Source organism: Tamandua tetradactyla, chromosome 5 (genome assembly GCF_023851605.1).
Source record: "Tamandua tetradactyla isolate mTamTet1 chromosome 5, mTamTet1.pri, whole genome shotgun sequence".
Classification (NCBI taxonomy): Eukaryota; Metazoa; Chordata; class Mammalia; order Pilosa; family Myrmecophagidae; genus Tamandua; species Tamandua tetradactyla.
This window is the reverse complement of record NC_135331.1, coordinates 107,406,850-107,423,974: the sequence shown is the minus strand read 5'-3', so window position 1 is coordinate 107,423,974 and position 17,125 is coordinate 107,406,850. Positions and strand designations below refer to the sequence as shown.

At 35.6% G+C, this 17,125-nt stretch overlaps 1 pseudogene; it reads left to right on the top strand.

Moving 5' to 3' along the window:
- The window catches only part of LOC143683271 (twinfilin-1 pseudogene), a 28,858-nt pseudogene extending 12,217 nt beyond the window's left edge, over nucleotides 1-16,641 (top strand).
- The last annotated feature ends 484 nt before the right edge of the window (nucleotides 16,642-17,125 follow it).

The following is a 17,125-nucleotide window of genomic DNA, read 5'->3' as shown; positions in this document are numbered from 1 at the left end:
TGATCCTATATACCTTGAGCAAAGATACATTTCAGAAAGGTGATAAATTACCTTCATTCATACATCCATTTATGAACTTTAAGCCTTTATTAAATAAATATTTATGGATCCATACTATGTGCCAGGCACAGCGATAGAAACGTGTGAACAAAATAGGTACTGTCTCTTTCTTCATGAAGCTACAGTCGAGATGGGGAGAAATAAATCAAATTGTAATCCCATCAGTGCAGTCATAATGATTTTCATGTGTTAACCACAGCAGAAAAAAAACAGGGATCCATGAAGAGAACTTATAGAGAGGTCTTATTTAGTTTGGGATGTTAGGAAAGACCTCCCTGTGGAAATGACATTTAGGTGAGGAACAAAAATTTAGGAGTTAGGTGGGTGTGCTGGTTTGAAAGGATGTATGTGCTCTAGAAAAGTCATGTTTTAATCCTAATCCCATTTTGTAAAGGCAGCCATTTCTTCTAATTCCTATTCAGTACTGTATGTTTGAGACTAGAATTAGATAATCTCCCTGGAGATATGATTCAATCAAGAGTGGTTGTTAAACTGGATTAGGTAGAGACGTGTTTCCACCCATTCAAGTGGGTCTTGATTAGTTTACTGGAATCTTATAAAAGAGGAAACATTCTGGAGAAATGTGAGAGATTTGGAGAGAGCAGAGAATGCTGCAGCACCACGAAGCAGAGAAATATTGTGAGACCTTTGGAGAAGAAGAAGGAAAACACCTCCCAGGGAGCTTCATGAAACAGGAAAACAGGAGAGAAAGCTAGCAGATGACGCCGTGTTCGCCTGTGCCCTTCCAGCTGAAAGAGAAGCTCTGACTATATTCGCCATGTGCCTTCTCACTTGAGAGAGAAACCCTGAACATTATTGGCCTTCTTGAACCAAGGTATCTTTCTCTGGATGCCTTTGATTGGACATTTCTATAGACTTGTTTTAATTGGGACATTTTCTCAGCCTCAGAACTCTAAACTGGCAACTTATTAAATTCCCCTTTTAAAAAGCCGTCTATTCCCGGTATATTGCATTCTGGCAGCTAGCAAACTAGAACCGTGGGCAATGGCTGAAAGAAAAGCAGAGAGAACAATATTTGAAAAAGCTTAAAATTTAGTAAAAATTTTTATCTGACAAATAAATAATTCCCTGACACATTGGAAGACCTGAAGTGTGGTCAGTAGAGTACAGGAATCAGGAAGAGTTTGGAGCAAGATGAATTAGGAGGCCAGCAAGCACAGGATGGAAGCAGGGGAGGAAAGTACTGATGAAGCAGTATATAATGGAATATTGTAGAAAGTAATGAAAAGAAAGAATTTTTTCGCTCATGACAGCTGAGACGGATGCACTGAATAAATATGAGCCTAGAAGTGGAAATTATGTTCTGATGAGGATATTATGAAGACCTGATTAAGTAGGAAATGACCTATTAAGTATCTCGGTGTATAGAAGCTGCTCAACAAGTTTTAGTTCTTACACTTCCTTCCTTTTCATTTTTCTTTCTCCCTTCTACTCTTTGTTCCTCTTACTTTTTATTCTGGAGAAAAGAAGGGTATTTTGAAATTTGTAGGATTGACTAGTTACTGGCATGACCAGATGGCTTAGTGAGAATCTGATGTTGTCAAAACTTTAGAAAGAGGGAGGTAGAAGAGTCGGAAGCCACAAAAAGCAATTTGATCCTCTTACCATGGCTTTGGGAGGTGAAATGTCAGATGTTAAGACCACAAACTCTGGAATGTGGAACTTAGCTCTGGTTTCTGTAACTGTGTGATCATGATGAACTAAGCCTCTTCTACAAGTTGAGTTGAGTGCACACATTGATATGGTTGCTGTGAGAACAAATATAATGAGATATGTACATCAAGCACAGTACCTGACACATGGTATAGACAGTACTTAGAGCATTAGCGTAGAATTGATCTTCTCTAATGGATCCCTACATCTTCCTTTGTGTGAACTTGGCATAGGCTTTCCTTTGTGGACCTTCTCCATAAGCCTCAGGAAGCTCTCGTTTAAACCCTTGGCTTCTAAAATGCAATAGTTCCAGAAATTAACCTGGGGGAATGGAGAGGGGGTGAAGAGAAAGAATGAAAGGAGAAACACATGGACAGATATAGAAAAAAATTAACTTCAGAGAAATCGCTTAGCATTCCTCTTTCAAAATTGCACGTTATCAAATAGTTTGGGATTTACAGAAATATTGTGAAGATACTAGAAAAAGTTCCCATATTCTTTCTGTTATTAACCTCTTACATTTTTGTATGGTACATTTGTTACAATTAATGAACTAATATTTATACATTATCGACTTAGTCCATATTTTATTACTATTTCCTTTGTTTTTGCCTAATGTCCTTTTTCCGTTCCATGATCCCATTCAGAATAACACATTATGTTTAGTTGTCATGTTTCTTTTGGCTCCTGTTGGGTGTGAAAGTTTCTCAAGCCTTTCTTATTTTTTAAGACCTTAACAGTTTTGAGAGGTACTAGTCAGGTATTTTGTAAAATATCCCCAAATTGAAACTTGTCTCATGTTTCCTTATCATCAGAATGGGGTTATATGTGTTGGGGAGGATGACCATACAGGTACAGTGTCATATTCACTATATCAAGGGGACACACTATCAACATGAGTTATCACCATTGATGTTGACCTTGATTGCCTGGCTTGAAGTAGTATTTGTCAGGTTTATCCACTTTAAAATAACTCCTTTCCCCCTCCTTTTAACACTGTTGTCTTTGGAAGAAAGTCATGATGCATGTTCTACAGTTAAGGAGTGGAGAGCTGCACTCCACCTTTCTTGAGGGTGAACTGTCTACAAATATTATTTGGAATTCTCATGCACAGAATATCATATAATTGCAATCATACAATATGGAACTTTTGCAGATGCATCCACGATCTTTCTTGAGAGTTCATGTCCTTTTTTTTCTTCAACAAATGTTTTTAATTGGGCTTATAGAAAAATCATGCAGAAAGTTCAGAGTTCCCATATACTCCTGTCCCCCATGGTGTCCCCTATTATTAACATTTTGTGTTAGTGTAGTACCTTTGTTATAATTGATAAAACAATATTATTACAATTATATTATTAACCATAGTCCATAGTTTACATTAGTATTCACTCTTTGTTTTGTACAGTTCTATGGGTTTTAAAGCAATTTTTATTTTTGTAACATAAATAACCAAAAATTTTTCATTTTAACTACATTTAAGTATACAATTCAGTGGTGTTAAATACATTCACAATGTTGTCCTACCATCACTATCACAGATCATTTTATTTTCACTCTAGTTATCATGTTTTTTATTTGAATGAAAGGCTTTTATTAGGCTTGTGAAATAGGAGTTTCCGTGTTTATCAACTCATCAATTCTAAATTTGTGACTTATAAAACCTTATGCTTAATTTTTTTTTACCTTGACCTAAACTTGAAATTACTCAATTACTGTATGTTTACTTGAACTCTGAAATCATGTAACATTAAAGATGAAAGTCCTTTGATCCATTCACTTGGAGTAATCAAAAGAAGGAATTCTATTGTACCAAGTTAAAAATGTTATGTGTGGCCTTAAATAGATATCACCTTGTTATTCAAGATGTAATGGAAAGACTGGAGGGAACTGCCTGAAAATGTAGAGCTGTGTTCCAGAAGCCATGTCTTCTTTTTTTTTTTTTTTTTAACATGGGCAGGCACCAGGTCCTCTGGCATGGCAGGCAAGCATTCTTGCCTACTGAGCCACCGTGGCCTGCTCAGAAGCCATGTTTCTTGATGATGATTGTGTAATGATATAGCTTTCACAATGTGACTGTGTGAATGTGAAAACCTTGTGTCTGATGCTCCTTTTATCTACCTTATCAACAAATGAGTAAAATATATGGCATAAAAATAAATAATAGGGGGAACAAATGTTAAATTTAGTAGATTGAAATGCTAGTGATCAACTAAAGGAAGGGGTAAGGGGCATGGTATATATGAATTTTTTTCTTTTTCTGAATTGATGAAAATGTTCTAAGAAATGATCATGTTGGTGAATATGCAACTATGTGATGATATTGTGAATTACTGAATATATATGTAGAATGGAATGATCATATGTTAAGAATGTTTTTGTTTGTTGGTATATTTTTTTTAAAAATTAGCAAAAAATTAAAAAAGAAAACAACAAACATACTTACAATAATATAAGAAAAAAAATATTATGTGTGGAAGATACCCAGGTTTCTAGTGATTAACTTTGAAGGGAGAAGTAAAGTTCACCTCTTTTAAAATGTTTTTTAAATTAAAGGTGTTATGAGTTTACAGAAAAATCATGCATGTATTGCAAAGTTCCCAAATACCACCCTATTATCAATGACTTGCATTGTTATAGTACATTTGTTATAACTGATAAAAACATATTTTTACAATGGAACTATTAATTATAGTCCATGGTTTAATTTTGGGTCTACTGTTTTTGTTGTACAGTTCTATGGATTTTTTTAAAAAACATTTATTCTGGTAACATATATATGGCCTAAAATCTCCCGTTTTAACCACATTAAAATTTGTAATTCAGTGCTGTTAATGTTAACAATGCTATGTTATCATCACCACTATCTGTTACCAAATTTTTCCATTATCCCAAATAAAAACTCTGTGCCTAACCCCATCCCATCCCCCACTAATCTATATTCCAGACTCTGGCTGAATGAGTTTGCTTATTCTAATTATTTCATATCATTAGGATCACTGATTTGTCCTTTTGTGTCTGACTTATTTCACTCAACATGATGCTTTCAGCAGCCATATTGTTGTATGTATGAGAATTTCATGTATTTTCATGGATGAATAAAATTTAATTGTGTATACACCACAATTTATTTATCTATTTATCTGCTGATGTACACTTGGGTTGTTTCCATTTCTGACAATTGTGAATAATGCTGCTATGAACATTGGTGTGCAAATGTCTGATTGAGTCCTGCTTTCAGTTCTTCTAGGTAATACTGGTATCAGGATTGCTGAATCATATGGTAATTCTATATTTACCTTCCTGAGAAACTGCCAAACTGTCTTCCACAGTGGCCGCACAATTTTTCATTCCCACCAGCAGTGAATGAGTGTTCCTATTTCTCCACACCCTCTTCAACACTTGTAGTTTTTCTTTTTCTTTTAATAGTTACAATTCAAGTGGGTGTGAGATGATAGCTTATTGTGGTTTTGATTTGCATTTCCCTAATAGCTAGTGATGTTGATCACCTTTTCATGTGCTTTTTGGCCTTTCCTCTTTGGAAGAATATCTATTCAAGACATTTGCCTATTTTTTTTTTTTTTACCAGCAGAGACCATCCTGTGCCTTCCACATAACATTTGCCTATTTTTAAGTGGATTGTTTATTTTTTTATTGTTGAGGTGTAGGATTTCTTTATATATTCTGGAGTAAACCCTTACTGGATATGTGGTTTCTAAATAATTTCTCCCATTGAATAGGTTGTTTTTTCACTTTCATGACAAAATCTTTTGATGTACAAAAGTTTTTAATTTTGAGGAGGTCCCAGTTATTATTTTTTCTTTCGTTTCTGTGCTTGGGGCTAATATCTAAGAAACCATTTCATAGAACAATGTCCTGAAGATGCTTTTCCAGATTTTCTTCTAGAACTTTTATAGTCCTTGTTCTTCTATTTAAGTCTTTGGTCCATTTTGAGTTAATTTTTGTATATGATGTGAGATAGGGGTCCTCTTTCACTTTTTTGCATATGGATATCCAATTATCCCAGGTACATTTGTGGAAGAGACTATTCTTTCCCAATTGAATGGACTGGCAGCCTTGACAAAAATCAATTAGCATAGGTGTGAGGATCTATTTCTGAACTCTCGATTCAGTTTCATTGGTCTACATATCTCTCCTTGTGCCAGCATCATGCTGCTTTCACCATTTAGCTTTGCAATATGCTTTAAAGTCAGGAAATGTGAGTTCTCCAACTTTGTTCTTCTTTCTCAACATAGTTTTGGATATTCAGGGCCCATTAATTTGATCACTGACTTTTCCATTTCTGCATATTAGGCTATTGAAATTTTTTGTTGTTGTTGTTTGGCATGGGCAGGCACTGGGAATCAAACCTGGGTCTCTGATATGGCAGGTGAGAACTCTGCCACTGAGCCACTGTCATACCACCTGGCTATTGGAATCTTGGTTGGGATTTCAATGAATTTGTAAAACATTTTGAGTAGAATTGACATCTTAATGACTGCGGTAGTTAGATTAGTTGTCAACTTGGCCAGGTGAAGCACCTAGTTCTGTTGCTGTAGACATGAGCCAATGGTAGGTGAATCTCATCTGTTGCTAATTACATCTGCAGTCGGCTAGGAGGCGTGTCTGCTGCAATGAGTGATGTTTGACTTAATTGGCTGGTGCTTAAATGAGAGAGCGCAATGTAGCACAGCCAAGCAGCTCCGCATTCCTCATCTCAGCACTAGCAGCTCAGCCCAGGCCTTTGGAGATGCAGAAAGAAGTCACCCCGGGGAAAGTTGTTGGAACCCAGGGGCCTGGAGAGAAGACCAGCAGAGACCATCTTGTGCCTTCCACGTAAGAAAGAACCTCAGTGGAAAGTTAGCTGCCTTTCCTCTGAAGAACCAACAAAATAAATCCCCTTTTATTAAAAGCCAATCCGTCTCTGGTGTGTTGCATTCCGGCAGCTAGCAAACTAGAACAATGATATTTAGTCTTCCAATCCATGAACATAGTGTCTTTCTATTTATTTAGGTCATCTTTGATTTACTGTTTTGTGTTTTCTGTGTGCAAGTTCTTTAAATATCTGGTTAAATTTATTTCTAGATATGATTCTTTTAGTTGCTATTTTAAGTGATTTATTGATTTCCTTCTCAGATTGCTCATTACTAGTGTATAGAAACCATACTGATTTTCATGTCTTGCTCTTATATTCCACCACTTTGCTGAATTTGTTTATTAGCTCAAGTAGCTTTGTTGTAGATTTTTCAGGACTTTCAATATATGAGATCGTGTCATCTGCAAATAGTGAAAGTTTTACTTCTTCATTTCCGACTTGGATGCCTTTGATTTCTTTTTACTGCCTAACTCCCTGTCAAGAAGTTCCAGTATAATTTTGAATAGCAGTGGTGACAATGGGCATCCTTGTCTTATTACGGATCTTAAAGGGAAAATTTCAGTCTTTCACCATTGAATATGATGTTAGCAGTGAGTTTTTCATATATGTCCTTTATCATTTTAAGGGTTTCCTTCTATTTCTATTTTTCTAAGTGTTTTTTTTATCAAGAAAGTATGCTTGATTTTGTCAAATACCTTTTTTGCATCAATGGAGATGATCATTTGGCTTTGTCCTTCATTTTGTTAAAGTGGTGTATTTAATTAATTGCTTTTCTTGTGTTAAGCCACACTTGCATACCTAAGATAAAACCCACTTGATCATGGTATATAATTCTTTTAATGTGCTTCTTGATTCAATTTGCAGGTATTTTGTTGAGGAGTTTTGTATTTGTATTCATTAGAGAAATTGGTCTGTAATTTCCTTTTCTTGTAGTATCTTTATGTGGCTTTGTATTAGGGTGATGTATTCATCATAGAATGAGTTAGGTGGTGTTCTCTTCTCTTCAATTTTTTGGAAATGTTTGAGCAGGATTGGTATTAATTCATCTTGGAATGATTGGTAGGACTCCCTTGCGAAGCCTTCTGACTTTTCTTTGTTGAGAGATTTTTGATGACTTATTTGATCTCTTTACTGGTAATTAGTCTGTTGAGGTCTTTTATTTCTTCTAGAGTCAATGTGTGTTGTCTGTGTGTTTCCACAAATTTACGCATTTTATCTAGGTTGTCTAATATGCTGGCATACAGTTGTTCATAGTATCCTTTTATGATTCTTTTTATTTATCTGTGTGGTCAGTAGCAATGTCCCCAATCTCATTTCTGATTTTATTTAGTCAGTCTTGCTAATTTGTCAATTTTATTGTTCTCTTCATTGAACCAGCTTTTGGTTTTGTTAATTCTCTCTGTTATTATTTTATTCTCAATTTCATTGATTTCTGTTCTAATCTTTGTTATTTCTTTATTTCTCCCTGATTTAGGATTACTTTGCTCTTCTTTTTCTACTTCCTCCAGGAGTGCAGTTAATCTTTAATTTTAGCTCTTTCTTCTTTTTTAATGTAAACAATTAGGGATATAAATTGCTTTCTTAGCACTGCCTTTGCTGTATCATATAAATTTTGAAACATTCTGTTCTTTTCATTCATTTTAAGATATTTACTGATTTCCCTTGCAATTTCTTCTTTGACCCACTAATTGTTTAAGAGTGTGTTATTTAAACTGTCATATATTTGTGGATTTTCCATTTCCTTGCCTGTTATTGATTTTCAGGTTCATTCCATTGTGGTTAGAGAAGATGCTTTGTACTATTTCAATCTTTTAAATTTATTGGAGACTTGTTTTGTGGTTCAAAATGTGGTCTGTCTTGGGGAATGATCCATGTATACTTGAGAAAATGTTTATCCTCCTGTGTGGGATGGAACTGTATATATATAGTTCATTTATTATATTATTCAAGTTCTCACCTTCCTTATTGATCTTTTGTCTAAATGTTCTATCTATTGATGAAAGTTGTGTGTTGACGTCTCCAAGTATTTTTGTAGAGGTGTCTCTTCTCTCTTTGCTTTTGCCAGTGTTTACCTCATGCGGTTTGGAGCACTGTAATTAGGTGCATAAGTATTTATGATTGGTATTTCTTGGTGGATTGTCCTTTTATTAATGTATAGTGTCCTTCTGTATCTCTTATAACAGCTTTTGACTTAAAGTCTAATTTGTCTGATGTTAGTATAATTATCCCAGCTCTTTTTGTTTACTATTTGCATGGAATATATTTTTCCAAACTTTCACTTTCAACCTATTTGTGTTTTGAATTTAGGGTGACTCTTTCAGACATCAAATAGTTGGGTCATGCTTTTTTACCTATTCTGTCAATCTCTGCATTTTTACTGGAGAGTTTGATCATCTGCATTTAAAGTCACTACTGACAACACAGGACTTTGTTCTGCCACTTTGCTACTTAGTTTTTGTAGCAAAAAAAAAAAACTACTTTACTACTTTTTCTTTTTTGTCCCTCAATTCTTCCATTAATGACTACAGTCATGTTCATTTTATTTTTGTATTATATCATATTGAATACTGTTCAAGTTTGAATCTTGTATACCCCAGAAAAGCCATGTTCTTTAGTCCTCATTCAATATTGCTGTGTGGGACCTTTCTGATTGTTTCCATAGAGCTGTGACCCACCAAATTATGGGTGGTAACTTTTGATTAGATGGTTTCATGGAGATGTCTCCACCCATTCTGGAGCCCTTTAAGAGGGAAGCATTTTGGAAAAAGCTTTAGAGTCCAAGCAGCCAGAGAACTTTGGAGATGAAGAAAGAAAATACCCCAGGGGAACTTCATAAACCAAGAAGCCAGGAGAGAAAGCTAGCAGACTTTGCCATGTTCCCTTCCAGCTGAGAGAGAAACCCTGAACTTCATCGGCCTTTCTTGAGTAAAAGTGCCTTAATTTGGACATTTTCATGGCTGCAAAACTGTAAACTTGCAACTTAATAAACTCTCATTTTTAAAAGCTGTTCTGTTTCTGGCATGTTGCATTTTGGCAGCTTGCAAACTAGAACAAGTACTTTCTCATTTCTTTCTGAATATATTTTTCATGTTTTCCTTGTGGATACCATGGGGTTAAACTTTAGCATCTTAAATATATAATAATCATCATATTTTATTTGATAACAACCTGCCTTCATAGTATATATATACACTGTGTTCTTATACCCCTCTATCCCCTTACCTTTTTTAGTACTTGTTACTTATTATATCTTCATGCATTTTATGTCCAAATTCATAGATTTTCCATTACTTTTTATGTATTTGCATTTTAGCACTGCAGGAACTAAGGAGTGTATTTACATATGAAAAAAATACAATATAATAGTTCTGACAATTTGTAGGTACCCAAATGATTACTCTTAACAGAAGTCTTTATTTCTTTAAGCTGTTATGAACCACAGTCTATTGTCCTTCCTTTCAGTCTGGAGAACTTCCTTTAGTATTGTTTGTAGCACAGGTCTAGTGGTAATGAAATCCCTCACCTTTTGTTTATCTGGGAATGTCTTAATATCTCCCTCATTTTCTAAAGAAAGTCTTACTAGATATAACATTCTTTCTGGCAATTTTTTTCCCAGAACTTTAAGTATTTCAACTCACTGCCTTCTTGCCTCCATGTTTCTGATGAGAAATAGACACAATTTAATTAGAATTCCCTTGCACGTAACATACTGTGTTTCTACTGCAGCTTTGAGAACTTTCACCTCTTCCTTCACATTTCATCGTATGATCAATATATAACGGTGTTATATTTTTCCTCCATGTTTATCCTATTTGGTGTTCTCTAGGCTTCTCGGATGTGCATATTTACATGCCTTGTTAAATTTGGGAAGTTTTCTGTCATTATTTCTTTGAATATTTCTTCTGCCCCTTTATCTCTTCCTTCCCCTTCTGGGATTCCTATAATGCATATATTGGTACACTTGATGTTCCAGAGGTGTCTTAGGGCATTTTCACTTTTCATAATTCTTTTTTCTGTCTGCTAAGTCTAACTCACCTCAATTGTCCTGTCTTTGAGCTCACTGGTTATTTCTTTGCCACTCTAACCTACTGTTGAAACTCCCTGAGAATTTTTCATTTTATTTGTCATGGTCTTCAATTACAGTAGTTCTATTTGGTTATTTCTTAAATTTTCTGTCTCTTTATTGACATTTGCATATTGTTCATTCATTACTTACCTGATGCTCTTTTGTTCTTTCTCTGTATTTTCCTTCATCTCTTTGAGCATATTGGAGATCATTTTGTTAAGAGTCTTTATCCAGTATATCTACAGCCCGGTCTTCTTGGTTGATGTTTTCTGTATTTTTATCCTCTTCCTTTGGATGGGTCACCATTCCTGCTTCTTTGCCTTGTAATCTTTTATTGCACTCTGTGCATTTAAATATTTAAAAATTTTAACCCTAGGATTTATTTCCTGAGAAATCTGTTTCTTGAGTTTTTGTATATAGTTAGTGAGATGACAGATATTTTCTTGAGTGTCAGAGCCAAAGAAAGCCCAAGCAAACTTAAGCAAAAACACCTTTCATAGTTTCTGCAAATTGGCCTTCTGTTGGCTAGTATTCTTCATCTGAGTTTAGCCTTCCTGTCAGGAAGATCATTCCAAGGTGAATGGAAAGTTCAGGGCGCACCCTGTCTTTTCTGGGCCTGTGTTTTGTACTGAGCTTGTGCTGATTAGTGGCCTTAGACGTTCCCCTGTCTATAGAAGTTTGAATGCCCCCTGTAGTTTCCAGAAACAAGTGCTTCATTACAGGACTTAAAACCTTTGCCCCAAGGCCATCTCCCTCAATTATTAAATTAGACTGCTTTCATCATCCAAAGCTGCTTTTGCTAGAGGGCAAATTCTGAGAGGGGGCATACTAGAAAGGAGTTTTCAAAATCCGTACTTCCCAGTCAGAACAAGTCCAGGGACTCAGAAAGGGAACACCTACTGGGTCCAAACTGCCATGGGAAGGGGATGAGGGAGAGACCAGGAAGGGCACCAGAATTGGCTCTCCAAAGCTGTGCTGTCTTGACTCAGCATGTGTGTGTACATCACACGCAGCCCTTCAACTGTCCTCTGCAGCTTTAAGAAAGCAAATCATCTTTAAGTCTCCTCCACTGCCTTTGTCTTGGGCAGATTAGAATAATGACTTGCCCTCATAGTTGGGTTCCCAGTGATCTGATGTAGCTAATCAAAAGCATTGATTAGTGGTTAGACTGTGTCTCCCCATCCTCAGTCTTGGGAACTGGATTTTTATGTCCCTCTCTGGTATTAGCCAGTTATGCCAGGGGGTGGGCCCTACTGCTGCCTGCCCTGAGAGTGGGGGATGGGCAAAGGTAATCACCATAGAGAAAGAGCAATTCACTGGTATTAACTGCAATTTTCCAACCTCTTCCTGCCCTTCCTCCCTAAATTTTGCATTATTCTACCTGACTCTGGAATTTCAAAGACATTCTACCCTGTTTAATAGTCATTCTAGTGGAGGGACTGTTTCCTGGAACTTACTATTCTACCCTCTTCCCACAATTCCCTTATCTCTTTTTATGGCTGAATAATTTCCATTCTATTGCTGCATGCAATAATTTGGGTAAAATCATTTACCCACTGAAGGATATCTTAGTTGCTTATAGTTTGATGTGATTGTGAATAAAACTACTATAATATTTGTGTGTGGGTTTTATATGGACATGTTTTCAAATCAATTGGAGAAATACCTAGGAGTACAATTTCTGGATTGTATGGCAAAACTATATTTAGCTTTGTAAAAAACTGCAAAACTGTCTTCCAAAGAGGCTATAATATTTTTCATTCCCACCAGAAATGAATGAGATTCCTGTGACATCACATCCTCATCAGCAATTGGTATTGTCCGAATTTGGATTTTAGCCATAAGCATGTAGTGGTTATCTCATTGTTATTTTAGTTTGCAATTTTCCAATGACAAATGATATTGAGCATTTTTTCATATGCTTATTTTCCATCTTTTTATCTTTCTTTTTATAAGTTGTCTATTTAAATCTTTTGCTTTTTGAGTTGTTTTCCTACTGTTGAGTTTTAAGATTTTTTGTATATTTGAATACAAATTAAATGCATCTTAAATATTATGTAGAACAAAGGAAGATTCCTTTTTAAGAGGACAGCCAGATTAGGGCCCAGTATCTGAATACCGACGGCTTCCATCTATGCTCAGGGAATAAATTTAAGAATTGATATAAACAGGGGCCTAGATTGTAAGGTTTTAGAACAGACACATTAAATCTGGAGTGGTGATTATTATTTCTAGATTTTAACAAGCTGTTTTATATATGTAACTTGATATTTAGAGGTAAGAACAAAGCCAAAAATGTTGGGGTTAAAGTAATTCAGAACATAGGGGTAAGGAAGACAGTGTCTATATTTTAGAACTGTGCATACTCTTTGAGACCAATGGAAGAAAGGTTTATTTCATCTGGAACTGAAATTTTCTGTAGTGCATAATCTAATTCAACCTATCTGTATAGCTGATTTGAACAACTGAAACACAGGAAACACAGAATAAGAAAGAGGTCATTTAATCCTGTATAGATTATTGTAATGCCTGGAAACATCCTAGAGTATACAATGCAGATAATCAAAAAGTGTTGGGAAAGTCCCCTGAGGGAGGGGAGAAAGACTAGGGAACTATCAAACCTTACCATCAGGGAATCCCCTGATACTGTGTCAAACTTGAGGGATACTCAAATCAATAGACCATTCCCTTCACCACGAGGCTTACTCTTGTGAAACTTATGTAGTTAGTAGAGAAGCTTAGACTACCTATAGGCATGCCTAAGAGTTACTTCTGGAGGACCTCTGTTGTTGCTCAGATGTGGCCTCAGACTCTCTAAGCCCAACTCTGCAAGTGAAATCATTGCCCTCTTCCCTATGTGGGACATGACATCCAGTGGTGAAAGTCTCCCTGGCAACATGGGAGATACCTCCCAGGGATGAATCCAGACCTGGCATAGTGGGATCAATAATTCCATCCTGACTGAAAGGGGGAAAAGAAGTATAATTAATAAAGTATTAGCAGGCAGAGAGAGTTCAAATAGAGTTGAGAGGCTACTCTGGAAGATGTTCTTAGGCAAGCTTCAGGTAGACATTGCTACCTATTGTAACCTGCCAACCCCCAACCAGGACCATTCCGGCCAATCCTAAAGAACACCTAGGGCAATATATAAAATTTCACAAGGGTTCCAGGCACTAAAGTAACTTCCCAGAAGCCTACAACCTCAAAATGGGTCCCTGGTCCAGATAAGTCCTGAAACCTAGCCCAGCCTCTTCAGAACATCAGATAGTTCCATCTCCCTACCCCATATTAGTGGCAGACCCTTCCAATATCAAAAATTTAGAATTGCCATAGCCCGAACCACCCTAAAAAGAAGTATGGAAAGATCAAAGGTGATGGTGGAATTATACATAGAAGATAGGACTTAACAAAGGAATATGAATGCTGAATCATTAAACTGTTATCTCTTTTAGGTTCTAGTATTTTAGAGCAGCTAGAAGTAAAAACCTAAAATTGTGAAATTGTAACCCATGTTAAAGTCTGAAATATGTTCTACAACTAATTGTGGTGCTGTGCTTCAAAATTTATAGCTTTTTTGTTTATATGTTATTTTTCACAAAAAAGAAGGAAAAAAAAGTCGATTGTGATGGTAAAAACGTATTTAAGCCCTGTAGCTTCCTATATTCTGGAGCAGCTAGAAGGAAAAATATGAGAGGATCATCTGGTAGCCCATGACAAACTCTGGGATTTGTCCTGTAACCATTTGTTGAAGAGTGCTTTGAAAACTATTGCTTTTTCATTTCTTTGCTTTGTATATATGTTGTACTATACATTAAAAAAAGTTAAAAGTAAAAAGCAAACAAAAAAAGAATTGACATACACCATAGGTATTGATAATTGAAAAAATAAAATGAAATAAAAAAGAGATTCTATTCAGATTAGAAAAATAGGAATCACAGAATTTTACCTAGGCCACTGAATGTCAGTTTGCTGCAATATATATTTTTTTCAATTTTCTTGCCTAGTAATGAAGTGGCATAGTGGGGAGTTGAGAGCCACAACCTAGAAAGAATGAATTCAAATCTTTTTGCTAAATTGAAAATATTGACTTAGAGCCTACAATGTAGAAAGTAGTAAATAATACATGAACCTTAATATATATAGGGATCTAATTGTATCAAGATGTTTGTATTTCTTAACAGTTCCTTCATTCTGTATACTGTTTATATACACTTATCTTTTATGTTGATGCATAATTATTTTTTTGGGAAAATTAAAAAATATTTAAAAGAATTGCATATACAAAAGTAAGGAGGCTGCTATAATAGACCTCAATATGCACATAACTTGGATTCAACAATCATCAACATTTTGCCTATTTTGTTTCATTTCCTCTCACTGTATGATGTTTTTGCTGAAATGTTTTAAATAAATCCTAAAATTCATGGTTTAATTTGAAGATACTTCAATATGTGTCTTAGTTTCCTGGAGCTAAGGGAAATCATCACAACTCGGTGGCTTAAAAATAACAGACATTTATTGTCTCACAGTTCTGGGAGACTAGAAGTCACAAATTAAGGTGTCAGCAGGGCCATCCATCCTCAAAAACCTGTGGGAGAGAAACCTTCCTTGATTATTCCTAGCTTATGGTGATTTGCTGGCAAACTTTGGTATTCTTTGGTTTGCAGCTGAAGCACTTCAATTTCTTTCTTGGTCCTCACAAAGACATTCCCTCTACTGTGTCTTCTCCTCTTCTTATAAGGAAACTAGTCATATTGAATTAGGGCATATTCAGTATGACTGTTTCTTAACTTGATTATATCTTCAAAGACCATATTTCTAAATGAGGTCACATTCACAGGTCCTGGGAGTTAGGATTTCAACATATCTTTTTGGAGAACATAGTTCATTCCATTTCAGTATGCATTTCTAGTTTATAAGAATATTTTGTAGGCTGGCTGCAGTCAGGATCCCAGAGCCCATGGCATCCAAGCTAGTGAAGATGTTAAAGATATCTTTGCCAGAGCAAGAAATGGAAAATAAAGACTTCTGAAAATATCTATTGAAAATGAGCAACTTGTGATTGAGTCATATAGTCAACCTTCAGATTCCTGGGATAAGGATTATGATTCCTTTATTCTACCTCTGCTGGAGGACAAACAACCATGCTATATCTTACTCAGATTAGATTTCCAGAATGCCCAGGGATATGAATGGATATTCATTGCGTGGTCTCCAGATCATTCTCATGTTTGTCAAAAAATGTTGTATGCAGCAACAAGAGCAACTCTGAAGAAGGAGTTTGGAGGTGGCCCATTAAAGATGAAGTGTTTGGAACAGTAAAGGAAGATGTATCATTACATGGATATAAAAAATACTTGCTATCATAATCTTCCCCTGCCCCATGACTGCAGTTGAGGAGGAATTACGACAGATTGAAATTAATGAGGTACAAACTGATGTGAATGTGGACACTAAGCATCAAACACTACAAGGAGTAGCATTTCCTATTTCTCAAAAAGCTTTGGAAAAATTGAATAACAGACAGCTCAACTATGTGCAGTTGGAAAATAGATATAAAAAATGAAGTTATTATTTTGGCCAACACAACAAATACAGAACTAAAAGATTTGCCAAAGAGGATTCCCAAGGATTTGGGAATGTTACCATTTCTTTCTGTATAAACATTCCCATGAAGGAGACTATTTGGAGTCCATGGCTTTTATTTATTCAATGCCTGGATATACATGCAATATAAGAGAATGGATGCTGCATTCTAGCTGCAAGAGCCCTCTGCTAGAAATAGTAGAAAGACAACTACAAGTGGATGTAATTAGAAAGATTGAGATAGGTAATGGGGATGAGTTGACTGCAGACTTCATTTATGAAGAAGTACACCCCAAGCAACATGCTCATAAGCAAAGTTTTGCAAAACCAAAAGGTCCTAATTCGTGGTCCAGCTGAAACTGAAGCCACTACTGATTGAAATCATCCTATTAAACGTTATAATACTAGTTTTTTAAAAGTCCAGCTTTTAGTACAGGAGACCTGAAATCATTCCATGTTGATATAAAATAGGTGGAAAATTGTAATTTTTAAAAAATAGCACTTTTCACTTCTGTGTTTTTAAAATTAATGTATAGAAGACTCATTTCTATTTTTGAGTTAAAGCTAGAAAAGGGTTCAACATAGTCATATTTAATCTGGCACACATTTCATAAGAGTGATGGTTCCACACTTTCACAAGATTGACATCATTCTTAAAAGAGAAATACCTTAAAATATTCATACTTCTCAGTGAGTATGTTAAGGACCGGGTTAGATTATTTTCCAAGCTCAAAACTTCTTGTACCTAGGAAAAGATGGAAAGTTACTTATTCTGAGGAGCAGTGCTAACTTTGTCAGACTGTGGGATCATGTCTGCAAGTTTTAAAAACAGTGTTTTATTGCAGCAGCCTTTCCTGTTTGAT